Source organism: Myxine glutinosa, chromosome 7, assembly GCF_964187855.1.
Source record: "Myxine glutinosa chromosome 7, kmMyxGlut1.1, whole genome shotgun sequence".
In the NCBI taxonomy this organism is placed as follows: Eukaryota; Metazoa; Chordata; class Myxini; order Myxiniformes; family Myxinidae; genus Myxine; species Myxine glutinosa.
This window is the reverse complement of record NC_136267.1, coordinates 3,259,786-3,281,742: the sequence shown is the minus strand read 5'-3', so window position 1 is coordinate 3,281,742 and position 21,957 is coordinate 3,259,786. Positions and strand designations below refer to the sequence as shown.

Sequence of the window (21,957 nt, the reverse complement as noted above, 5' to 3'; positions counted from 1 at the left end):
CGGTACTGTTGCATTTTAAATTCCGTGTGGGTTTGATTTGATTATCGTGGTTTGAGGACGCTCCCTGTGGAAGCCGTCCAGGTAAGTTCGTCATTCTCCTTTCCCTCGCGTGTAAAGAATGTCCGCCATTGTTTGACTGAACACCTCGGAGGTAAGCTCGATCGACTCTATTCGTCCCGAGGGGATCTTATCCCTCCCCCAACCCCCCCACCCCTCGGGAACATGACAATATTAATAATGGGTTGCTTGGTCTGACTTCCAAAATTACCTTTTGTTTCGTGTAGTTACAGTGTATGTGAAATTACAAATCCAGTTTACGAGTTCACTATTGTTACTCACGTTTAAATACGGAATGTTATCTTCATTGTAACTCCTGGAAAAAATAAAGGTGGGGGCATTGTCCCCCCTGCCCCTCCCCCAAACTCCGCCGGTAGGGACAGAGCACAGACAGAGCTGGGGGAGCTAGGCCGGAGAGGAGTCGGTAGAAGACAGACCACCAACCTGCCTGCGGTGAGAGAGTGAATGTCAATGAGTTAAAGTGAATTTTATCAACTGCAAGTGAAAATATAACCTCGAACAATGGGCACAGAAGTTGCTTGTTCCCTGTTCATGGGTGACAATGTTCACATAAACCCACTGGGTGGTTGATAGTCTTTTTCCTCTTTCTCTGTCCTTGTACACAAACCCAAAAAACGGAAATACAGTCAGTGCCCGACATATGCGGGGGATACGTTCCTGAAAAATACAGCGAATGTCAAATCTACAAATGTGGGGGCATTGTTTCAATGGGAAAAGGGGGGGGGTCAGTTCCCAGCAGTTCGTGATTCATAAAGGAAAAATAAAAAATCCCATGAAAAATCGTGAATACACCCGCGAAAAACCACGAACATGTGAAGCATAGTGCCGCGAATGTCAAAGCAGGTCAGAAAAATCGTGAATACGCCGGTGAAAAGAATGTTGATTCAGGTGCGTAGCACATACCAGCAGCTTTATGCGTGACGTGTGGAATATGCTTTTAGAAGTGTCATGTGTGTGGCTGGTGGGAGATTTTATTTTATTTTTGCACCGGGAACACAGGGGGGAAAAGGGCCGCGAATGTCGAAGCAGGTCACATTTTATCAACTGCAAATGTCGGGGTCCGACTGTACTGTAAACTATTTTGTGACTATCACAAACTGTCTAAAACTGAAATCTTCACACTAAAATAAATGTAGTATGAAATAAAGTTAAATCCTGAACCTAAACCAAAGAAGATTGTTGCCACTTAATGTGTAACCACATGAAAATAGCTGTTCCTGGAGAGCAGGATGATGCCAAGCTTGTGACTGAAGAAAATGTGTTGCTCGCATCAAAAAATAATGAGGTGCTTAGGTAGGTGAGACTGACAGGTATGGTGGCTGAAGGCAGATTGTACATTTTCAAATGACACTGTGTCACCTCCGGCAGGCAAAGCTATATCACCACGGTTAGTTGGGGGCCAGGTGAATCCCGTAGAGTGAGGCAGATGTCTGGCATATGGATTTGTATTTGTTAGCCTTAACCTGCATGCGTGGCGAGCTCGCAAGGTATTGTTGGTGCAGCTGGACCGAGTGGTACTCTATGTGAACCTCTGTCACTGGAGACATTATGATCTGGTGCAGGGGGTCCAAGACATCGATCGTTGTGAAAGGTGGGCGCCTCATATGACGACCTGACTCGGTGTGGGATGTGCTCCTCAACTGCGATTGAAAGCTTTGGGGAGGCGGATGTTCTGCCAAATTGTACCGAAAAAGGTTGAGGCCTCAATAATAGTGTTTCATGAAATAACCGGCATTAGTCGTCTCGTTGACCGAGCTCCAGCATGTTACCTTGTCGGGTGGAAAGATTAATCTGATAAATAGCATTTTGAGGTATTACAAGCTTGTCGCCAAAAAAATTGGAGGTACTGCACACCAAAAAAGGTGACATTGTGCAGTCTACACCTTGTGTCACAACTGGTTTGTTTATTATGTTCAATTTGATTTTTATTATAATATAATGTTTACTCCTAATGAACATGGCAAACGAGGTAAAGTTATGATATCAAAATGAAAATTTGGTGGAAAGGATGATTGTTGAAAAGGATGCATCATGTGTTGGGCATGTGCTCAACTGCCTGATCAATGAGTACTACTTCCTGCCAAGCCTGTTTCATCTCCCAGAGAATCCAGCAGAGCCTGAATTTCCACAATTGTGACATATTGAACAAGGCCATCTTGATGAACACAGCAATAGGAGCAAAGCATCGAGCAATTCCATAACAAACTGAACTTGTATTTGTATCAAATGCTTACTAATCATACCAGGCCCATTTTAGGGATGTTCTACGAGTCTTCTTGTTACTTTACGCGTTTGGATGCCGGATCGGCATGGATTTCCAACCGTGGCCCTTGCAGCTAGTGCTGAGGCCTGTAGACATTGGGTACAACATACTATAAATGTGTGAAGTACAAATATGCAATATAACACTTTAGCAGCACATGATAAACTCTTTCAACATGTCATTAGAAAGAGGCTTCTCCCATTGGTAGATCAACAACTCGTTCCGGAATAGGCTTGTTTCTGACCCGGCAGATCGTCCACAAACCAACTATTCAACTTAGCGCAGCATGTTCAACAAGACCGGATCACCGGAGCTGATATATATATATATTGTTACGGAACCGGGGGTCGGCGCTCCCCTTACAAAGGGGGGGGTAATCCCCTTGTCTTTTACACTGGCCGATCCTCCGTTCCTGGAAATTACACGCTCCTTTGCGGGGTGAGATTGGCCAGGGTGATTGGTCAAGGGGTTCCCAGATACCTTCGCCAATCTCTCCGCAAAGCAGGGATATAATTCCCTGCTCGGACCCGGACAAGATGGAGTTTGCCGAACGGTTAGCAGTCCGAAATCCGAGCCGTTAACAAAAGACTAAACCCGATTACAACGGTCGGCCAAATCGTGCCACGTATATCAATGGAGAAATCAATAAAGTGACCGAATGAGAGGAAACCCAAAGAATAAGAAGGAAGAACACAGGTTTATTAATTATGTACAAAACCAAAACCAAGGAAGAAATGAAAGGGAATGTACAGTGAAGAAGAAGAAGCAGATACACAGGGCAAACCTTATACACTCTTATATTATCACTCCCAGGACAGAACAAACACACTTACACGAAAGGATGGAATGGCAGGGCTGGTGGGAAGGAAGAGAAGGGTCCGGGCAGGTGGTAGGTAGGCGTCGATGGTAAGCGGTGAGGTCCGGCTCTGGGTGTTAACTCGTACCGCAGCAACGAGCGGCCGGCAGCTTCGCGTGGCGTTTAACGTGAGCGGACAATTATATCGCGGGGGGGGGGGGGGGGGGAGGGGAAGACTGGGATGCGGCATACGTAATAAATTGACCCTTAGCCTTCGGCCAGTTGTGCGCCTCCAATGGTCCGTGACAACGGCAAGCAGGGACTCCTTCACCACTCTCGGGTCTTTCACGTCTGCCGTCCTCTCCCGTATCACTCATCTCCCTAAGTAGTCCCACGCAGCACCTATATTGGCTGATCGCGTATTAAGCCACTTGCCTTTTTGGATACGCCCATCGGTGAGCTGCCTCGGCCCTCATTGGTCGTGAGGGCTCACCGGTCCGCCCCTTGATGGTGCGTTGGTGGGCCACGCCTCATTCCTGGCGCTCCTCCCTTCTTCTCCAACTCTGCCACGTGGCTTATGGTGGCTTGCGGGATAGAAGACCACTCGCACTGATGTTGAAAGGAACTTTGGGGCCTACTCTTATTTAATTAATACAACGCAGATTCAACTATTGGAAACAGATCCTTAACTAGAACACATACTAATGAAATAACTAAAGACGAGCCTATGGTGTCCTACGTGTTGCAATATGACCTAACTAGGGTGTGACCTTTGATCTTTACACAAAAATGGGAATATTTACAGGGGATTATTTATAAGGGATTATTACAAATATTTACAACGTGGAGGGTTCTAAAAACCGCAACAATATATATATATATATTGGCACCTTTGCACTTTTTTCAAATAATTCACCATTCCTTCCAGAAAATTGTTGAAATCAAAAAAAAAATTTTGGTATCAACATTTGTATTTCTTGGTTTTCAGTGGAACAGAGCAAAAAAGTTGAAAAAAATTACTAAATCTTAGCTTATTCCATACAGAAATCCTAAAATGGCCCGGACAATATTATTGGCACCTTTTAGAAGTTGTTAGAAATTATTATATTTAAAGCAGGTGATTCTCCTTTACATTCGAATTTAACTCACCCTCCCTTACTTTGGAATTGAACTCCCCTGTGGGGAGTTTCAGGTGCCTGTAATATAAAAATCACTCATTCAATCAGTTTGAATGAAGAAAAGGAGTCATTCTGCTGTTTTGTGTCACTGTGTGTACCGCAATGAGCATGGAGAAAAGAAAGAAAACCAGAGAATTGTCTGTGGAGGTCAGACAGAAAATTGTAGCCAAGCTTAGACAATCTCAAGGGTACAAGTTCATCTCCAGAGACCTTGATGTTCCTGTATCCACCGTACGCAATGTTATCAGGAAGTTTAAGGCCATGGCACTGTAGCCAACCTACCTGGACGTGACCGCAAGAGTGAACTTGATCGAAGATTGCAGTGAAGGATTGTTCGATTGGTGGAGAAAGCACCTCAACAACGAATGGTGGAGATCAACTGCTAAACAGATGCAAGCTGACCTTCAGACACAAGGTACGACATTTTCAACTCGCACCATCCATCGCCAACTCTGGTAGTTGGCAGATTGGCATTTCAACTCGCACCATCCATCCAACGCTGGACTGTTGTGAAGTGGCCAAGAATGAGTCCAGATCTAAATCCCATTGAACACCTGTGGGGAGATCTGAAAACAGCAGTTAGGAGAAGGCACACTTCAAATCTGGGAGAACAGGAGCAGTTTGCACAAGAAGATTGGTCCAAACTGCCAGTAGAGAGGTGGAGGAAGCTCATTCATGGCTATTGGAAGCGCTTGACTGCAGTTATTTTGTCCAAAGGCACCCTTGCACTTTTATTTCACAGGGTGTCAATAATTTTGTCAATGCCATTTATTTTTATTTTATGATTGAAAAGGATATATTAAGTTCTGAATCAAAAACAAAGGTTCTGTAATATTAACAGTGAAATAAAGAATTGTGGAGACCAAATACTTTTCTTAATTTCAACTTATTTTTAAAGAAAATTGTGAGTTTTTTTGAAAAAAGTGCAAGGGTGCCAATATTTTTGGCTACGACTGTGTACTAGTGGGGTATGTTTAAACACTGTGTAAGCAATAACAAACCGTGCTTCGTACAGTATGTAATAAATATAAGCTTTATGATTATAGGCATCACCAACCTGCTGCTGGATATCAATTGAGGTTATTTATTTATTTATTTTCTGGACGCGTTTACGGTTTTTATATAAAAAATTTTGCAAGTTTTTTTTGATGCCTCCGTTGATGAAGTCTCCGTAGGCATTATGTTTTCAGGTTGTCCGTCCGTCCGTTCGTCCATCCGTGATAGGTTTTCGTTACCGCAATAACTTGAGAACGGCTAAAGGGATCCTAGTCAAACTTGGTACAGATATGTATAATGCTGTAAATATTAACTGATTCGATTTTGGGGTCCCGAGGTCAAAGGTCAGAGGTCATGACCAGATATAAATGTGATAACTTGTGAACAGCTGAAGGGATTAAAATTAAAACTTGTTACAGGTATGTATAATGAGATAAACATGAACTGATTACATTTTGGGTTCAATAGGTCAAAGGTCAGATGTCATGTCAGGCAAAAATGTGATAACTTGAGAACAGCTGTATGGATTTAAAGCAAACTTGGTACAAGTATTATATTGATATCATTATGTCGGCGGAGGCACATCGGTCGACATTGTGACGTTGAAGAGTGCCGTTCTAGTTCTCCTTGATGTGGCACAGAAGTCTCTTTTTCTCCTTGATGTAGCACCAAAAGTCTCAGGCCAAAGGTCAGAGGTCATGCCAGGTAAAAATGTGATAACTTGAGAACAGCTGAATGGATTTAAAGGAAACTTGGTACAAGTATTATAATAATGTAATAATGTGGGTGGAGACATATTGGTCGACATCGTGACGTCGAAGAGTGCTGTTCTAGTTTTCCATATATTTTCCATATATTTTCATTTACGGATGCTTTCCTATGTTTCTGTGATTTTTCCTGGTGTACCGACTTTGTGTGCAGCGCTCTCTGGTTCCTGCGCTCTCTGGTTCCTGCTCCTGGTTCGTCTTAACCACGTCGTCCCTGCCATGATCGTCTCTGGGTATTGCGCTCTCTGGTTCCGCAGCTGCGCGTGTAAGGGTTAGCGGTCACAACCCGAATACCTTCGGACACACGCAGCCGTGGGGACGGGGACTGAACCCCGCACAAGTCACACTTATTTCTGACGCCCGAGCGGTTGCGCGTCGCGTGACCCGTGCCGTTACACTATCGGACCCGATTGAGCGGTTTTAATTCGGGCGATGCTCGGTCAATGGATGGAAAATGACAACGACGGCCAGGTTGGAAGTACCAAACACAGTATTTATTTACAGGTATGGATAGAACACAGACAAAGCAGAGAATCTTAACAGCCCTACCTACGGTCCCAGAGAAGGGCCCTCATTCGTTCCGGGAAGGGGGGGAGAGGGTAATGCGCGGGGAAGCGCGGCCGCTTCTTGCAGCTCGCCCGGATGGGCTTGGTTGTGCAGCTCGCCCGGATGGGCTTGGTCGTGCAGCTCGTGCGTATGGGCTTGGTGGACGAAAGCCCCAGGAATCAATCCAAACCAAGGCGCCAATACCCGGAGACGATCACGGCAGGGACGACGTGGTTAAGACGAACCAGGAGCAGGAACCAGAGAGCGCAGGAACCAGAGAGCGCAGGAACCAGAGAGCGCAGGAACCAGAGAGCGCAGGAACCAGAGAGCGCAGGAACCAGAGAGCGGGAATGTGTTCTGGGCCGGGTTTTAATAACCCCCGAACCCCGTCCTGAATGTTCCATGAGTCTCAATTGGCGGTCGGGGATCACGTGATGTGACAGCCCCTCATTGGTCACTCCCCCCTGCCTTCTGTTTAGCTCCCATTGGTTGCTCGCCGCTCCTCCCAGGAATGTCTCGTTCCTCCTTCGGGGAAGGTTTTATCCCTCCTTCAGGCCTGCTGGGCCTAGTCTAGTCCCATGACGAGGCAATTTAGGCTTCAACGAGGCCTACAGTCATCCTGCCTGACTCAACGCATTATTTGTTTTCTTTCTAAACACTGGAAAGTGCCTATGCTTTACATTTAATAAGAAATAACTCACTATAGGAGGCTACATGTTGTGGTGTAACTAACTATAGGGGGGTTGCTTTTATTTGCAAAACCACAGCAATAAGTTAATATATATATATATATATATATCCTAATGATAACCACGTCTTCATAACACCAGAAGTTTCCTACATGCGGATGACCTCTATGTTGCTATACCCAAAGCAGATTTTTGTTAATGAGATAAAAACCACGTTTTGACACCCTGCCCACGTGCCCAGCCTGTCACAGTACTGTATGAAATCCTCAATAACCTCCGGACTAACGCAGACAAGACACAGGTCAGCAACTTTCATCTTAATAACAGAAAAGCCAAACCAAAGTTACACGTCATATGGTGCGGTAAGAAGCTCAAGCACTGTTTTAAGACGGTCTACCTTGCAGTTCTTTTGGGTCACACACTTTGCTATAAGGATCATATGAACAAGATCAATGCCAAAGTAGGGGCCAGAAACAACATCATACAAAAACTGGCCAACTCTAGATAAGACTACTGCTAGCAATGTGGTTCTCTGTCGTAGAGTATGCTTGCCCAGTACCGTATGGGAATTGCCGACACACAGAGAAAACTGAACTTGGCTGTCAATAATACCTGCCATTGCACCACCGGCTGACTGCTTTAAACCAACCAAGATGGACGATATGTTCCCACTCTCAAGTTGAACCTCCAGATATACCAAGGGCAGATGCAAGCTGAGCTGAAAAAAAATCCAGCAAGCCACAAATAATCACCACCCAGTGTTCCAGCACCAACCTGCACACAAGAGACCGAAGTCGAGACACATCTTTACACTCCACCTCTCCACTTGACCACCTGCATGAGGCAGAGCATACATCTGGAAATCTTACTTACGACAATGACATCAAACCAGAGGAGGAACTCCCCCTCGGTGCAGAAGACTTGTGACCTACTTGGCAATATCGTAACAGCTTAAGAATTGTCATTGGCCACTGGAGAGTGCTGATGAAGAATTGGGGCTTCAATGGCGGAGTGCTGGTCGTACAATATGTGACTGTGTCTGGACCCACGGACGATGTGACGCATCCTCCTCTGTGGACTCGTCCGTGAACCATGGACCCTTGCTGACCTCTACACTAATAACGGTAAAGCTACGACATGCTTCCAATTACGGAAGAGAAACATGTGAAGATGCACAACATATACATCCATAGCATTAAAGATAGAAGATCTTCACAAAGTCGCCATAAATGCCAAGAATGTGAACACTGGACCCCTTGTGTCCACCTATCTGTAGATACAATGTGTATATTTAGTGAAGTTTATCATCTTCATGTAAATAACCTTTCCCTATGCAGAGAGTTGGTGCTGCCGAAGCAATTACGAGGTAGGCCGCGATCCTCATCTTCGGGTCGCCACTCATTAGAGAAGTTATACATACATTAATGTAGCAAAAGTCGTGGAAGACAATTTTATTTGCCATGTTTAACCCGCCTACGTGAGCTGTGTTGTTGATAATCACATCAGGTAACACATCCGTCATCTTCCATCGTTACTCCAACATCTACTGCCAGGATTTTCACAACTCAAACTCACAACTCCACAACACAACTCAAACTCACAACTCCACAAAACCTGTTTCCACATTTTAAAGCCCCTGATTCCCTATTCATTACTCCCATATACATGCTATACGGTGCTGCACATTAACTGCATGAATGGAACACCTTGTGCAGCAGCTCTTCTGTGCCTTTTCACGTCATGAAAGGTGAAACAATCTATGCTGATGTTTGCCTGACATTCCTCCTGACATTCCTCCTGACATTCCTCCTGACATTCCTCCTGACATTCCATTGATTTCTCTAAACTCCGTCACATTTTAGAATGTTCATCTGGTAAAAGAGTTGGCCTCCTGTTTGGCATTCCCTCCTGAGCACATAGTTGATCATGATGCTAGAATCCCAGGTTGAAACCCCATACACTGTCAATTGGTCCGTTGGAACTCATGCTACCGTGTACTCATTACCGTGAGTATATTTATGGAGAGTCCAAGCTCTACCCCTCTCCAGAGGAAGTGACGTTATAGACACTGTGCAGTTTAAGCTACGCCCCTCTCCAGAGGAAGTGATGTTATAGACACCATGCAGTTTAAGCTCCACCCCTCTCCAGAGGAAGTGATGTTTTCGACACTGTGCAGTTTAAGCTCCACCCTCTCCAGAGGAAGTGATGTTATAGACACCATGCAGTTTAAGCTCCACCCCTCTCCAGAGGAAGTGACGTTATAGACACTGTGCAGTTTAAGCTCCGCCCCCTCTCCAGAGGAAGTGACGTTATAGACACTATGCAGTTTAAGCTCCGCCCCTCCAGAGGAAGTGACGTTATAGACACTGTGCAGTTTAAGCTCCGCCCCTCTCCAGAGGAAGTGACGTTATAGACACTGTGCAGTTTAAACTCCGCCCCTCTCCAGAGGAAGTGACGTTATAGACACTATGCAGTTTAAGCTCCGCCCCTCCAGAGGAAGTGACGTTATAGACTGTGCAGTTTAAGCTCCGCCCCTCTCCCAGCTGAATGAGTGAGGCTCCACCGGCCGACTTGTTTTCACATATATTTTAATTTGAGGACAGGGGCTCGCTAGCAGGACGGCCTAGAGGGACACACTCGCTGCTAAGCTACTTATCCTGGGTTTGACTCCCGACCGAGCTATAAACTGCCTTCCTGGGGTGTCCTTCGCGAAGAGTATGTGAGCTATTGCCAGCACAATGAAACAAATTACAAATTCCTTCCCTAACCAACAGATTGTGCTGCATAAGCGGCACAGCCGCACCCTCAGCCAGTGATGCCACCCCACAGCCTTGGGGAAGATGCTATAATAGTTTAATATATATATATACGATGGTACTTTAGGGTGGTCGAGAGGTTTCATGATGTATAATGTCGCACTTTATTAATCATTGATTATGACACTGTAGTGACAGCCATAGGCCAACTCTCTCTGGGCAAGTTTGAATTATGAAAGTCTTTCAGGGGTTCAGAATATGAAAAGTAACATAATGAGCTCTTTTGCATTTTGCACCCGTCTTTGTAAATCCCGAATTGGGAAATATATTCTCAGTCGTAAAAAAAACTTTTAAGTTGCACCTACTTCCTGTCCTGTCTGCAGTAAACAAAGATTGCATAAAAACAAATGACCATAATTGTTGTCGCAATCAGTGGGAAATCCCCAAATCGCATCATAATTGGGGGAATTCCCTCAAATTGCATAGACATAGTAACATTGAACCAATATGCATGCAAAGAGTGAACAGGCCGGGTTTCTGGCCCAGCAAGTGACAGTTTAAGGATCATTAGAGGCTCTGACGTCACAATAAAACAAATTGTCTCTTTGTCTCGGTATGAATAAATCCTAAGTGTAAAACCTAATCCTATTATATGACATTGCTCATAGACAATTACTGGATGTGGTGGATTACACTTTGCTCATCGTTCTCACTCCCTTAGCTTTGCAATCACAAATGTTGCCATGTCCAAATCTTCACATAACCGTCACATATTTCCTGCCAGCCTCCATTTATTTACCTACAACTTCCGAGCAGGCATTTCTAGTACTTGGGAAGGCATCATTTTGTGGGCAACTTGGTGTGGGGCAGGTCTGAACACGTTTGCAGTTCGGGTTGATATGCTTTTGTGAAAGTGTACAGCTCATCAAAGATGGCTGTTGGTAAAAATGGGAAGATATTGCTGGGAGTTCCGAACAGACAAAGAGTCGAGGAGAGAGAGAGAGGAGCAGATTGTGGGTTGGCGAGGGTGTGGGGAGCAGTGAGGGAGGGTTTTTATAAATGGGCTGTGGCTGGATTGGGTAAGGGTGGGGATGGAATCACCAGAAGGCTTGGAACATGCTCGAGTTGCTCTGGCTGGCACGGATAGAGAGGTGCAGAACTCGACGTGCACGGGAGGGTCAGGCAGGCTAGGGAGAGCAAGATTAAGAAAATGGACGTCCAGGCAATCATCCCAATGCTTTTCATCAGCAGAATAAGGTACATTATAATGAGAGAGCTTCTGGCACAGGGCAGAGCTTGAATCTGCGACGTCGCTGTTTCGCTCATCACCATTTCCAGCATTTTCTTCCAAAAGGCTTTTGGCCATAAATCCCATATGCCAGTCACCATGCACTTTTGGCAGCCATGTTGCTGCCCTTCTGCTTCTCCACCCCCTCATCACCCCCACCCTTCCGATTCACTCCCAGCACGCTCTTGAATTTCCAATCCCCCCTTTCTCCGCCTTATGCCTCAGATTTGTTACCCTCAAACCACCCCACTCTTCTTGATCTCCTCCCCTCTGTTCCATCCTCTTTCTCCTCTCTCTCTCCTCTCCTCTCACGCTCTCTCTCTTTCGCTCTCATTTTCTTTTCCAACCCCACATCCTTCACCTTGCAGAACCCACTGATCGTGGGGGTTTTCTCCCCTAATCCCTGTCTTTTCCACACCTTCTTCCACTCTTCCTTTTACTACTTGCTCTCTTTTTTCTTTTTTCTTCTTTTTAGTATGTACCTCTTGCTCGCTCCACTTCAAGGAGCTCAAGCTTTGCCTCCTGTGAAACCTCAGGCCTTCCATTCTACAGCAAGCTTGCATCTTGTACAAGTTGTCCTTCCTCTTCAAACTTGTTATAACTCCTCTTGGCTTTTGCTGCCATGTGTCTTCTGTCGCCGCCGTGCTTGTTCAGGCCTTGTTGGCTTCTTTTTGGTAATTTTCTTGTATTCCGCCTCGGTTGGCTCCCTTTCTTGCCAATAACCGCTACTCTCGCTGTTAGACGAGCATCTTGATCATCTGAGAAGTAACCTGATCTTGTTTGACTTTTGTTTGATTTACTTTGTATTACTTACTCATAGAAAAAAATTGTTTATTTTTTCAGGTGCGTAAAGCCTGATTGCCACAGGAAGAAGTCTTCTGCTCGACGGATGCAATGAGACTTCCACAGATATGTGAATCAGGTAAGCCAGGTAGGGGGGGGGGGGGGGAAGAGGGGATGACTGTTGTGAAACCAGATGAGGACAAACACATCCTTCCATTGATGAGAAATCTCTTGTCATTCTTATTCTTTGTGACTGTTTTAAACTCACCCAGGGTTCTTCACTCTGCAGGGATATCAAATACCTAGCTGGCATATACCTACTTAACCTATGAGCTTGCCAAAGGAAACCTTTAAGTTGATGTAAGGCAAGTTTGAGAGAGTAAAGGGTTACACTGTGTGCAGTGTGCAATGTTTCTTCACACAGTGCCAAACTCGTGGGGTTGTTACCGTAAAGTCTTGTGCCAAGTTTCAGGCTCTAGTGACCGGTGCGTGCACAGAGAACATGGTGCATCGGGACGGATTGAAAATCGAGATCGATTCTCCGCAAAGATTGTTTCTCGGTCTGGCCTTGCCAGGCACGACCCAGAATTGGCGACCTCTCACCCGCCATATATTGCTCGTGCCTCCGTCGCTGTAAAGACCACGATCGGGATGGCCCTCACTTACTGCCTTGTAATCTGAAATTGAACGTTATACTTTGGAGTCCTTTGGTAAACTTTTCCCTTGTAAAAGAAACATTCCTTGTTTTTCCTGCTAAGCAAGTCCAGGTTTGATGTCCAGATACACACCTGTATACCCAGATTACACTTAAACGAGTACGAAATGGACTGCTGGGCTTTGGGACTCAAAAAACTGTTGTTCATGTCAGCACAGAAAGGGTGGTTGTCACAGAGAAAACAAAATGGAGGGAGAGTGTTTTAAAGCAAGTACGTGTTGCTGGTCCAAGATGTGTTCTGGGTCGTGCTACGAGCTCATGGCAAATATTTCCACCAAACCCGTGGACATATTCGATATTTGGCCAAAGTACAATCATCATTATGCTACATACACTCAGTTGTGCAGCCATTTGCTTGACGAGGCCTAACAGCCTGCATTATTGCATCGCTTGTCCTGTATGGCCAGTTTGCTTCGAATGATGGATGACTACATCTTAGAGGATTTGATTTGTAAGCAGACATGGTGGCCAAAGTTTGAAATTTACACCGGCTGCATATCCCAATTGCCTGCAGATGCACTTTTGGTTCGAGCATGCAGAAAATGGCCGCCACCGCCAACTGCTGATAAAATGGCCGCAGTAGTTCGTACCGGAGGGAAAGCCAAGTCGAGGTGCCAAGTGGAATGCCAGATGCATCAACCAAGTAAACCATCCATTTGAAACATTTACCATTCACTAAATTGTTTCTGAAACAACATATTATATTGTGTGTGTGTGTGGGTGTGTGTGTGTGTGTGTGTGTGGGTGTGTGTGGGTGTGTTTGTGCGTGTGGGTGTGTGTGTGTGTGTGTGTGTGTGTGTGTGTGTGTATGTGTGTGTGTGTGTGTGTATGTGTGTGTGTGTGTGTGTGTGTGTGTGTATGTGTGTGTGTGTGTATGTGTGTGTGTGTATGTGTATATGTGTGTGTGTGTGTGTGTGTGTATGTGTGTGTGTGTATGTGTGTGTGTGTGTATGTGTGTGTGTGTATGTGTATATGTGTGTGTGTGTGTATGTGTATATGTGTGTGTGTGTGTGTGTGTGTTTGTGTTTGTGCGTGTGGGTGTGTGTGTGTGTGTGTGTGTGTGTGTGTATGTGTGTGTGTGTGTGTGTATGTGTGTGTGTGTGTGTGTGTGTGTATGTGTGTGTGTGTGTGTGTATGTGTGTGTGTGTATGTGTATATGTGTGTGTGTGTGTGTATGTGTATATGTGTGTGTGTGTGTGTGTGTGTGTGTGTGTTGTGTGTGTGTGTGTGTGTGTGTGTGTGTGTGTGTGTGTGTGTGTGTGTGTGTCCATCCCTTATAGGCCTGATTGAATTACGTGGCGTTGATAAGACTGCCCATCTAATGTGTAAAAATGATATAATGTATTACAGATTGCTCATTTCCATCTCCTTTATTACAGAATCTTGTGGTACGGTAAAATGTACATGTGGTGAATTTGTGAATACTCTTTTTACTGGAATGCTTCCGTTTAATTGTCTCCGCCACTGATGGAGGATGGCGGTTACGTTTTCACCCCGGTATGTTTGTCTGTTTGTCTGTTTGTCTGTGAACAGGATATTTAAAAAAGTTGTGGACGGATTCGGATGACACTTGGTGGATGAGTTGGTTCGGTGACGAGAACAAGCCGATTAAATGTTGGTTCAGGTCCGAATCCAGATCCGGCCTATCAAAGGTGCGCGAACATAAGCTGTGCGGTCTGGTGGAGGTACGCTCTCTACCAAGTACCATTCTAGTTTTAACTGTGCGACGCTTAGTTCTGTTTCGCATTTCTTGATTCCAAACAGAGTACATCGAAAAAGGAGCTCCTGTTTTGCCAAATAATCTGATAAATCAATGAAGCACACACCTTTGCCAACGTTAAGGTATTGTACAGTATCATAACCTGCACAGAGAGTTGGTGCTGCCAAGGCAGTTTCTTAGTAAAGGTTGTTTTATATATACTTGTATATATATTGTATACATGATCGAGGGTCATGTAAAAACTAACATCAATCACAAAAAAAAAATGGACACACAAAACATACAATAAAGGGAGCGGGAGACAAGATGGGGAGAGAGAGGGAATCACACAAGTACAACAGCAGAGAACAGGGAAATCGGAAGATCCGTGGGAGGGAGAGGGCTTGGGGGGAGGAGGCATGGGAAGGCGGGGGGGGGGGCGGAGGGAGGAGGGGAGTGGGAGAGAGGTATAAACCACATGGACACAGCTAGAACTTCAAGGGAAGAAGTCGGAATTTCAAAAAAGTGGATCTGGGGTGAAGGGGTGACACTGGGTGGTTTGCCATTGCCTTCCCAAAATTGTTTGTCTGTTCTCTATCCTTTTATTAAATGCTGAGCATCAAGAAGGGGAAGAAAGAGAGAGGATGTGGCAGGGAAAGGATGGTGAGGGGAGGGAGAGAGGGGAGGGAGAGAAGGCATGGAGAGAGGGGAGGGAGAGGGAGGGAGAGAGAGAGTGAGGGAGAGAGAGGAAGGAGAGAGAGGAAGGCAAAGAGAGGGAGGGAGAGAGGGGAGAGAGAGAGGGGAAGGAGGGGAAGGGAGAGAGGGGAAGGGAGAGAGGGGAAGGGAGAGAGGGGAAGGGAAAGAGGGGAAGGGAGAGAGGGGAAGGGAGAGAGGGGAAGGGAGAGAGGGGAGGGATAGAGGGGAGGGAGAGAGCGGAAGGGATAAAATTGGTCCTCTTCAATTATGCACTCTGGTTCTTGGTAAAACCTTGGTAAACAGTCCATATTCATAGATACTCTTTCCAATCTCCAACTATGCAATGTGCTTCTTAGTAAAACCTTGGTAAACAATCCATATATCCATAGAAAAACTACAACCGGCTTGCTTCTATTTTGCCTTTATTGCCAGATGGAATTAAAGTAAGATGGTGTAGGAGTTGCGGACAACGAGAGGGTAAAAACTTCTTGACTTGTTCAAGGCTCCTTTATTTCCACAGCAATGAAACCCGACCGGAACTCATGTCTTTTTATATCCCCCATGACTTCCGCCCGAGCCTCTTCAACGGGCGTAGCTCCAACACACGAGCGCACGCCACGCCCATACCGTCAATAGACTCACTGATGCCGTGCTAGTGAATTATGCCTCGATGGGGTATCCCCAACATGCGCCCCCCCCCCCCCCCCCCCCCCCCCAGAATTCACTCGCACGGGCAATGTCAGTTTTCGGGGGGCCTTAACCACCCGGCCAAACGACCCCTGATGCCCCGAGCAGGGACTGTTAGCGGCTTGGCGGTAGGCGGGCCAACCGGGGGCTTACCCGACGGGGGACGGCCCCGCCGTGGGGGTTGGGCCAACCGAGGGGGCTGGTCCAGGTCCAAGTGAGCCGGCTTGAGGCGGTCCACCAAAAGGTGGTCCAGTTTTCCGCCGGTGTTGATGTTGATGGCTCTGTATCGCATCCTCACGTTGCTCGGCCGATTCTTGTTGATGGCTCTGTATCGCATCCTCACATTTATCAGCCGATTCTTGTTGATGGCTCTGCATCACATCCTCATGTTGCTCGCCCGATTCTTGTTGATGGCTCTGTATCGCATCCTCACGTTGCTCGGCCGATTCTTGTTGATGACTTTGTATCGCATCCTCACATTTCTCAGCTGATTCTTGTTGATGGCTCTGCATCACATCCTCATGTTGCTCGCCCGATTCTTGTTGATGGCTCTGTATCGCATCCTCACATTTCTCAGCCGATTCTTGTTGATGGCTCTGCATCACATCCTCATGTTGCTCGCCCGATTCTTGTTGATGGCTCTGTATCGCATCCTAACATTTCTCAGCCGATTCTTGTTGATGGCTCTGCATCACATCCTCACATTGCTCGGCCGATTCTTCTTGATGGCTCTGTATCGCATCCTCACATTTCTCAGCCGATTCTTGTTGATGGCTCTGCATCACATCCTCACATTGCTCGGCCGATTCTTCTTGATGGCTCTGCATCACATCCTCACATTGCTCGGCCGATTCTTGTTGATGGCTCTGTATCGCATCCTCACATTGCTCAGCCGATTCTTGTTGATGGCTCCATCGCATCCTCACATTGCCTGGCCGATTCTTGTTGATGGCTCTGTATCGCATCCTCACATTGCTCAGCCGATTCTTGTTGATGGCTCTGGATCGCATCCTCACATTGCTCAGCCGATTCTTGTTGATGGCTCTGTATCGCATCCTCACGTTGCTCAGCCGATTCTTGTTGATGGCTCTGTATCGCATCGCAGACAAAAGCTCTGAAGGTGAATATCGGAAAGACGAAGGTGATGGCAAGTGGTAAAGCATGCGTTGAGGTGGAACGAACTGGGAAGTGGCCGTGTGCTGTGTGCAGGAAGGGTGTCAGACTGAACTCCGTTCAATGTACAATGTGCGCTGAGTGGATTCATCAAAAATGTAGTGGTCTGAGAGGGTCATTAACCAGTGTGGCAGCTACATTCAAATGTAAGGTGTGCACTGAGGGAGCTGCAGATGGAGGAAATGTTGAGTTGGATCTTGGGGACGGCATGAAGCTGGAAGGTGTGAAAACATTTTGCTACCTCGGAGACATGCTGAATGGAGAAGGTGGATCAGACTCGGCAACGGTTGCTGGAGTGAGATGTGCATGGAAGACGTTTCGGGAACTGAGTGGCGTGCTGATGAGGGGAGTGTCGTTGAAGCTGAAGGGAAAGGTGTATGCTGCATGTGTGAGAAGTGTTATGATTTATGGGAGCGAGACATGGGTAATGAACGTAGAGCAGCAACGAAGGCTGGAAAGGGTGGAAATGCGAATGGTTCGGTGGATGTGTGGTGTATTGTTGAGTTTTTTTTTTTTTTTTTTGTTATACTGAATCGAGGCTCGTGAAAGAGCTAAACGAAAGAACGAAACGAAAGAGATGAAGACAAATGATGAATTGCGAAAGATGATGTGGATAGAGCCTGTTATTGATGCTGTGAAGAGAAACAGTTTGAGATGGTTTGGTCATGTGTTGAGGAAGGATGAAAGTGACTGGTTGAGAAGAGTGATGGAAATGAATGTAGAAGTAAGTCGAGGACAGGGAAGACCGAGAAAGACTTGGCTAAAGATGGTGGAAGAAGAAATGCGGGCAAGGGGGTTAACAAGGAGAGATGCAGAAAATAGGGCAAAATGGAGAAGATTGTCAAGGCTAACCCCCGCTCTAGCAGGGAAAATGGTCTTAAAATGCATGTTGTATGTTGTTGTTTGTTGGTTCACGAGTTATCAAGTGACCACTATATTCGTCATGTGTGTGCGTCTGTCTGTCCGCAGCATAACTACCCGATGATATCATCCGATCTTGATGAGACTTGGGTGGGAGGTTGATATCATGATCTAGTAGTGTCCTGCCTAGAGTGGGCGTATGGCGCCCATTGTGGGCGGAGCCACGCCCGAAAAAGATGTGTTTTTAGGGGGTAATCGAGTTCGAGCTACATCTTCTCCGAGGGGTTTGGTGGAATCTGACAGGGGTTTCGATATTTGGTTAGGCCAATGTCACGTGTCTAGCCCCACAGCTCGATTTTTCATTTTCGCCCAAAGGTCAAGGTCACAATGTCACGAAATTTAGAGAAGTCGATTTTTGATGGTTTTATTACATTGTTCGCTTCCTGATGGGGTGAAATGTCGTACATGTTTTTATATTATCACATACATAATGAAATACAAGTTTTCCAACAAATTTCAGAATCCTCGACCTTTGACCTTTGAAGGTCACAAAGGTCAAAGTTTCGAAGTTGTCGGAATCGAACCGAATTTTCAGAATTGTGTCGTTAACTAGTCTCATAACAGATAACACATTCCTATTTATATATTTTCAATGTCGGTTTTGACCTTTGTCATTGAATACCGCTCACTCGTGAACCATCGTCGTCTCCTGACTTGTCCTACCTTATAATTAAACACCTGTACCAGGCCCCTTCATAATTGCTTCCATTATATAAAGTCATGTCTCCTTCAGTCACTTTTAATAGCCTAGCCTACCTCGGCCTGGTATCAATCTCGTTGCTTCTATGCTGAACCCTCTTTATGGCAGCTACAGTATGTCCTAACTCAGAAATGTGGTGACCAAAACTGTATACACGATTCGAGATGAGGCCCTCATTCAATTCCTATACAGTACAGTGTCATAACCACTTCCTTGATTTATCATTTAACCCCTTAGAAATATAACCTAAAACCATGGTCGCTTTACCTGTAACTACCTGGTACTGTGCTGTCTGCTTGTCCCCCATATCTATATCTCTTTCCACCCCCAGATCCTTCTCCTGTGTGACATGCTCCAAGACTGACCCTTGCATCATGCAATTATCCCTCCACTTTTCGTAAAAATGGAGATATTGTAATCGGCTCCATCTGTCCGTCCGTCACGCTAACTCCTAAACGGTGGTGCAGAAATTCACCAAACTTGTTGGTTATGATCACCACATGGCAAGAAGGTGCAAGATTTTTGGACTTGACTTACGGTTCATGCCTCAGGGGGTCTTAAGATCAGATGGGTCAAACAAGGAAAAAAATTAACTCATAATATATTGGGTCATCCCTGGTGGAACCTTTTGCCATTTTTCAACTTTGCTTTACGTAGGAAGCAGCGTAGGAAGCATGGGGATCTCCGGTGGCGTGCCTTTGACTTCACTCCAGTCTCTATTTCCATTGTTCTTGCACATCCTGAGCACCTTACAAATTTTTCATGTTAAACTTTTACCCTGTCTGACCCAATCCAATGTCAAAAAAACTTGACAGGGGACTACGTGTCACATGATGCAGGTTGTAGCAACTTCATTTGCCGGCATCCCTAAGGGGGATTCCGCCTTGGGTGAACTCCGTATTAAGGGGTATAGATTCATCAATCTGTGTGCAGCATCATGGAAGAATGCACAGTTTCACCATAACACCCAGTCATACAAAGTCTTTCCTTACAAGGCCTTTATCCACAGCTTGACGAATACTGCTCTCCTCTCTGGGTTGGCTCCCCTTCCTCACATCTTGCTCGGCTTGATGCCATGGCAACCACTCTTGCTCCTTAAGATCAGCAAATGACAAATTCAAGAAGTTATGGCAGAGTCTGGAATCCAGATCTTCATGATAGCTGTTCACCACCATCTCAAGTCATCCCCCATCCAAAACCATGATCTTTTCTACACCTGCGAAACCACCGCCACCACTCCCAAATTACCCCGTATCCTCTCCATCTCTTGCGTTCTCCGCTACCCTTCAATGTTCCCTGCATCCCTTGTTTGTCCATCTGCGTCTACTTTCTCTATTCATAATATGTCTATTTGGTTTATTGTAAAGCGAATTACCAATAACCAGCTCTGCGAGCCCAGCCAATCCCCCGCTCCCTTCCTGATGACGGCAAAAGTGTGCCTCGCATGGAGGTAAGATCTGCCCAACCTGCCAAGAACAGTCTGAAACCAGGTTCAGCAGCGCCGAGCAAACTTGCAGGACACGAGAAGCTACGAGATACCGAGAAGCGGGATACCCAAGGATTTCTTCCCGCCAGAGCTCAGCTATTGTAGGCTCGGCTCGGCCGAGCTCCCCCGTTCCAACCACAGCACCGACTCTCTGCAGGAATCGCATGGAGATTGGGGTTTCTTCTGTGTTGTGACCTGACCCTGTGTAAATCTTTGTGGTGTGAACGAGATAAGATGAGTGCGATCAGCCGTCGAAGTTCGTGGGCACTTGGGTGAAATATAGTTAACTTTTCTGTTCAGCTTTCCCGGTGGCAGACAGAGTATGGTCTTTATGGACAATCCTTCGCTAAATTGGTGATTGTACGGGTGGAGGATTTGCCCTCGAGTCCACCCCATGGTACACCGTTCTCATGACCAAATAACGGGTCTGTAGCTTGTGATGGAGTTGTAACAGTGGATAACGGACTGTTCGTGAGGGAATTGGATCGGAGCAGTAGAGGGGAGTCAAGCTCATCGAGTCAGTTGGCTCAGACTGGATCTTGGGAGAATTTGGGGCGAGCAGTTACACATATTTGGCACCGAGCAGCTCGAGGAGCAAAACTGAGAGAGATGGGATTTAGCAGCACCAAGAAAACGTGCAAACCCCGAGAGGCTACGATGATGTGCACGGTATGGCCAACGTCTCTTCCCGCCAGAAGTCGTGCACGCAGTGGCGTAGTGATGGGGGTGCGGAGGGGGCGACCGCCCCCAGCGCAAAGTGGAAGGGGTGCCCAATGACACCCTCAAAAAAACGTTTTCATGTTTCATTTGGTTGTATTACTGCTGAGACCCCTCAGACCTTTGACGACCCTTTAATTCCCCCAAGACCCTTAAGACCACCAAGATCCATGAAGACCCAAAATACCCTTAAAGACCCTGAAGACTCCAAAGACCCGGGTGACCCAAAACACCCCAAAGACCCAAAATACCTTTGAAGGCCCAGAGGCCCAAAAGGACCCTGAAGACCCAAATGGCCCCAAAGAGCCAAAAGACGCTGAAGACCTAAAATACCCAAAAGACCCCGAAGACCCAAAACACCCAAAACACCCCAAAGACCCAAAACACCCCAAAGACCCAAACACCCTGAAGACCTTTAAAGACCCTTTCGACCCAAAATACCCTGAAGAACCAAAATATCCCAAAGACTCTAAAAGGCCCAGAGGAAACAAAAGACTCTTAAGACCCAAAAGCCCCTGACGACACCGATGACCCAGGAGACCCAAAATACCCTTAAAGGCCCAGAGGATCCAAAAGACCCCGAAGATCTAAATGGCCCTGAAGACACCGAAATGGTCAAAGATGCTTATCCCTCTGAAACGACGTGTGATGAGGCGCCCTAAGCGCGCCGAGTCACGCTCGTATAATTAATACTGAAGTAAGAAGCATGTAATTGATGATAAATATAATTAATACTGAAGTAATAAGCATGTAATTGATGATAAATATAATTAATACTGAAGTAATAAGCATGTAATTGATGGCAATTATAATGAATACTGAATCACCATACCATATATCCCATTATTCCTTTTTTCGTGAAGATAAGAAACATAGTACACATGTTATTGAAGGTAAACATGTCACATGACAAAGTCCTTAGTCCATTCAGGGGCTCGATGATGTCTGGTCCCACGACGAACACCTGGGGTAATAACGTGTGGAGGCATTTGTTGGACAGGGTCATGTGCACCATAAATCCTC

The 21,957-nt window shown here is 46.0% G+C and overlaps 1 protein-coding gene across 3 annotated transcripts in view; it reads left to right on the top strand.

The window, feature by feature from the left end:
- Positions 1–21,957, top strand: part of LOC144892887 (uncharacterized) — a 310,345-nt gene that overhangs the window by 171,109 nt on the left and 117,279 nt on the right. For all 3 annotated transcript variants that reach the window (XR_013624005.1, XR_013624004.1, XM_078781253.1), the window contains 2 exons: positions 12,201–12,279; positions 13,370–13,498. The gene's annotated coding sequence lies outside the window, so the exon portion shown is untranslated. The remainder of the gene's footprint in view (positions 1–12,200; positions 12,280–13,369; positions 13,499–21,957) is intronic.